Source organism: Carassius auratus, unplaced genomic scaffold (genome assembly GCF_003368295.1).
Source record: "Carassius auratus strain Wakin unplaced genomic scaffold, ASM336829v1 scaf_tig00025010, whole genome shotgun sequence".
NCBI classification, from domain to species: domain Eukaryota; kingdom Metazoa; phylum Chordata; class Actinopteri; order Cypriniformes; family Cyprinidae; genus Carassius; species Carassius auratus.
This window is the reverse complement of record NW_020525387.1, coordinates 1-5,747: the sequence shown is the minus strand read 5'-3', so window position 1 is coordinate 5,747 and position 5,747 is coordinate 1.

The window sequence follows — 5,747 nt, the reverse complement described above, 5'->3', positions numbered from 1 at the left end:
CTGAAATATTATTGCCCTTTCAAAAAACCTTTTCTTTTTTTCCATGTATGTTAAAATATAATTTATTCCTTTGATGCAAAGCTGTTTTTTCAGCATCATTACTCCAGGCTTCAGTGTCACGTGATCAATCAGAAATCATTCGAAAATGTGCCTAATTTGCTTCTCAGGAAACATTTCATGTTTTTATCAATGTTGATTAATATTGCTTGGTAAACAGTTTTTGAACCGTTTTTGATGAACGGAAAGTTCAAAAGAACACCATTTATTTGAAATGTAAATAGTTTTTAACCTTATAAATGTATTTCCTTTCCCTTATAAATGTAATGCATGACTCATATTAATAAAAAAAAAAAAAAAAAACTACTGACCCTATACTTTTGAATGCTGGTGTATGTAAGATAGCTGAATGTAAAGATGGACACGTGCATGTCAGAATCGTGTTTCACAGTCTGGTGTCCCTTGCGTGCCGCGGGTCACTGGTGGAGGCTGAAGGTGGCTCCTGCCGGAGGAGGTTGAATGCCTCCAGCAGTGCATTCAGAAAGCACCGCGGGGAGCTCGGGTTAGTTACGCATGTATGTCACATTATGTAAGCCTCATGTATGGAGAAATGCCCCAATGCAGAAATAACTCAATTAAGTCTGTTTTCTAACCCCCTCTATCGTTTTTTTTCTCATTATATAACATAACTGATGTTTTTGACAAGATTGTTCCACCAGTGCTTTGTGATTAAACGCAGAGTTTTGGTCCCAGGGCAATGGAAGAATGTAAAAATTGTAGGGTAATGGGTATTTATGGAGATGAGGAGATCCGGGTTTGTGTTATACTGGGAATTTGCCTTTCACCAAGCCAGTTTAAGGCTTTAACCCCACTGACCAGAGGATCTCAGACCGTCTGAGCTGCTGTTGAGTTACTCAGTATCACATTGCAGCTCAATGTTGCAGTGCACTCTTTGATCAGAATGCATGTTCCCTGCAAATCAGCCCATGACTAAAAACCAGAGACGCTTTTCATAATCTTTGATGACATATGTCCATTTTCATTGAGGAGAGTAAGGTGACAATACTGCTCCATTACACAACTTTCCACATGGTTTTATTGACATACTCTGAATGCAATATATTGTTTATTGACATCCCCCCCCCCAAAAAAAAAAAAAAAAAAATTATCATTTTTTTTATTCATTTAAAATATTTTTTTAAATAATTTTGTATTCTCTATATTTCTATTTCTTATGGATATTTAATTGAATTTTATATAAAGCACCTTGAATTACCTTTGTCTATGAGATGTGCAATATAAATAAACTTGCCTTGCCTTAAGCATTGGATACATACATGAAAGTCATTAATTTTGACACCTTCCTCTCTTCTGACAACCAGTATCCATCTTTCCCCTCTTTCTCTCTCTCTGTTTGGAAATGTTGGAAATTTGGCAATGGCTTTGTTTTTGTGTTTGTTTGTTTGTTTTTTTCTTTTTTAGCTATAGTAGCAAAAGGCAATGCTGCAATAATGTTTGCAATAATAGGAATACATACCCTTATGAAACAAAAATATATTGCAGTATATTGGAAAATATCATTTAATATATTAGGCATATATTCTTATATATATTTATTTTTTCTAATATATTGAAAGTGGCAATCATTTGTATATTTTGCAATATATTATATAATATATGTATCATTAATATATTATTAAATGTATTCAGATATATAATATATTAGAAAATAAAAAGGGAAAATAATATATTACAATATATGACAATATATTTTAAGAAATATATTGGTAAATATATTATCCTTTCGTATGTGTAGATTGTTATTGGTAGCTGAAATCTCTCTCTCTCTCTCTCTCTCTCTCTCTCTCTCTCTCTCTATCTATCTATCTATATATCTTTTTGTTTTTGAAGATGTACACAAAAATATGGACACTACTATTCAATAGTCTGTGGCCAGTGAGATTATTTAAAAATTATTTAATACTGTAATTCAGTCTAGTCTTTCCCAAAAGGGTAATTTTACCTCATATTTTTTTCTGTTCATTACTTAAACGTTCTGAAATGGTTTTGTCTAAGACTATGGAAATTTGAGTAGCGTCGTCTGTGGACTGTGTATGATTGTGATGCTCCAGTTGCCTTGCAATCCTGCCGTCCAACGGCGTTTCTGGATCTCAGGCGGTCACAGTAATTACCAGAAATGATTTGACTTGATCGTTGCATCTTTTCTGTATGCTGCCGCTCTAGATTCTCAGCTGTGGAGGTAGCTGTAGCTCCGCTGGTCTTCCGGCGCGTAATTAGGAGTCTACAGGTGCAACAATAGTCCCAGCGGAGGGCCGGAAGAATGATTGACGCTAATGAATTTGGTACAATGGTGTAATCAGTGCTGAACATGGCCATGTGGGTGTATGTAAGGTGCCTGTGTGTGGCTTTCTAAGCTCTTTTGTTCTGTGTGAATTCTGTCCAGGTCTGCTGGGATGCTCTCTGCACGGCCTGTCCAAAATCTCTGCCTTTCCTTCACACCGATTTAGTAAAATACATTTGTAATAGATCAAACTGCTCCAGTAGCCCTTTTCTCCACTTCTCTCGATGTAGCCAGACACTGACCCACATATCTAACCTTTTTCTCCAGGGCTGGTTAGTTTGCTTGGCTGTTAGAAAGCACCGACCCTGTACTTTATGACTGCTTTAGGACCTAATTTTGACTCCACGGCTATAATTCAAACCTCAATTACCGAATACTTCAGAGATCACACACATTTCATGTAAACATACCCTCTGATATTAAAAATATACTTGTGCCATTCACAAATATGAGTATGACTGTGTAAATGGCTCACACCTGTGTCTGTGGCGCCAAACTTGCATTATTTCAAGTCCCTTTATGTCTGAGTCTTTGGAGTTTTTTTAATCACAGATTCTGTGTTTCTCTCCCACAATCAAGAGGAGATGGTCCCTGTAATCAAGGTCACTCCACATGACAATCATAAGAAACACTGTGGCTCTTTGTAAAGAACATAAAGTCACTGTTTGCCTTGTTTACAGCTGAGGACCTTCCACAGCTATCCAGGCCTAAATGAAATCTGAACCTATTTACCCATGTTTCTTATATAATTCTGTTTTGTACGCTCCTCTGTATATGTAAAATGCACATGTGTATGTATATGTAATAGGTAAATAGTGTGTGTATTCTATGCATATGTCTACTTGTACTATATACATAAATGCCTATGCATATGTCTATATTTATGTGTATATGTAATAAGTACACAAGAAGTGATTCATTTTAAGGCTTAGCTAAAAGTAATGTTAACTTGGTATATGTTGATTCAGGGAGTTTTTTTCTATGATATACACATGCACTGATCACTCATGTGTAAGATCAGGAATATATATATATATATATATATATATATATATATATATATATATATATATATATATATATATATATAATATATATATATATATATATATGCATGCATATAGTTTTTCATTGTCTTTTAGGGTACATTTGCATTTCCTTGTCCTCTCTTGCATCCTCACATTCTCTGTGTTCTGGCTTAAGAGGGTAAATCTGGGAAGAGGCAGGCCCAGGCATCAGGGGTTTGGTTTTGTTTTGCGGTCCTGTGGGACTTGTGTATTGTTTTGCGGTGCCTTGGCTTTGAGCTCTAGGGTGCGCAGTGGGACGAGCAGAGCTCGAAAGATGTGTGTGTGGCATTTTCTCCAAGGAATGAGAAAGGCAGTGCCTTCTCACTAAATTTGGATGAGAAAATAATAAACAGTACAAAAATAAAACAAAACAAATATTATGTAATATGAGATCAAATAGTGTGCACTCAATTCTCTAAAGTTTCACACGCGCAGATGAGGTTTCAGAGGGAAGGAGCATCTGCTTTGAGCTCACCGCGTCTCATAAGACACATTACATGCAACCTAGTAATCCGATGGTAATCCAGCTGGAAGCTCAGTTTGAACAAAAAACATCATGGGTTGCACTTTATTTTACAGTACGTGTACTAACATGTACTTATAGTGTATTTACAGTATATTTATCTAAGAAAGTTCTGGTAACACAAGGTAACTACATGGGTTAGGGTTTAGGTTTGGGGGTAGGTTTCAGGGTTAGGACCTAGTTATTACATAATTATTGTAATTACTATAATAAGTACATAGTATGTACATGAGGAACAGGACTGTAATAATAAGTGCTACCACATCATGTATAAAGCACCTCAGTCAAAAAAAATAAAAAATAATAATAATTATCAATATATATAATTTAGCTTGATCCAAATTAAGTGCATTTCCCAACAGAGATGGTATACTGTACATCTTAAATAATCAGTTAAATAGACCAATAATTAGATTGTAAATATCTGAATTTAACCGTTAAATTAAAAAATATTTTACAGAGACATTGTGCTCTATATAAACATTGCAGTTGGATTAAATTTATTTGAAAAAACAATTATGCAACTAACTTGGAATTTTATTTTTAGGTCACAGGCCCGCAATAGAGAGGGAAATTCAGTACTGCAACATTGTCATACAAAAATGTAGAAATAAGTTTACTGATGATGTAATGTTCCATAAGACGTGACGTAAATGTCAAATAAACTAAGACATGAATTTACATTGGAGTGGAGAGTCTGAAGACTCGTCATTTCGAAAGTTCACTTTTGCTGTGTGTGTGTTGTACTGAAAACAAAATCCATGTTTCAGTCTGGCATCTGACTGGTGTCAAGAAGGAGAGGGGGCGGTACTGGCAGAGATAAAGATTGACTGACACATACTGAGAAACCGGAGATGGAGGGAAGAGTGTGAGATGTAGAGAAGACACTCGACGAAGTCGTAGACAGGACAGATGGACAGACAGACAGACAGACAGACACGGATGGGAGGAAGAACGTGTGTGTCTTCATAGGCCGGTCATACTGTGCTCTCAAGTTGTAGTGCGGACAGAAATGTGAAATAGAGGGGACAAATTCCCTACCACAATGTGACGCTGTCTAATAATTATAACTGCAAAAAGAGCCCAGTAAGGGACGTGAACAAACCAGTCAGTCTTCATGAAAGTCTAATGCTGAGGCCATGATACTCTCATAATCGATATTTCCCGCCTGCTGGAGCTAAGTTTAGCGTACATGATGGACAGGGGATATATAACCATGACAAAGGAAGGTATCTGTTAGAGAAAGAGTCGAAGAGGCATAATAATGCACAATCAATCACCCTTTCTCCATTACAAAGCACAACTATTGATCGCTTCAGCATGTTTTTCATATTTGTTGTATTGCCGTTATTTTTTACAGGTTGCATGACAGTCATAACTCTGACCTTCACATTGTTGTAGAGCCTGTTTGGCACTGTTTGATCCTAATTTAACATTTTTGGCTCTAGTGTGTGTTTGAATGGCTGCCAGTGTGTTAATTGACTCGGGTTGTGTTGTCAAGCGGAGCTAAAACCACCAAAGACATAAAGCCATGACAGCGTCAATATTCAGATTAGTGCTTCATCGATGTGAGTTTTTTTTTTCAGTGGCAACTTGTTAAACTTTTACATTTTGTCTTTCATAATTGTGGAATTCTTTTCACAAATCTTTCTTCTGTCAGTCAGATCTCGTTCAAAAAAAAAAATGTTATCCTGTCAGATCGAATACTTCATGCTTACGATGCAATGTTATTTTAAAACGAAGCAGAAAAAGCGTGAGGCATACATATGCAACATGCTACTGTTGATTACCTAAGCGT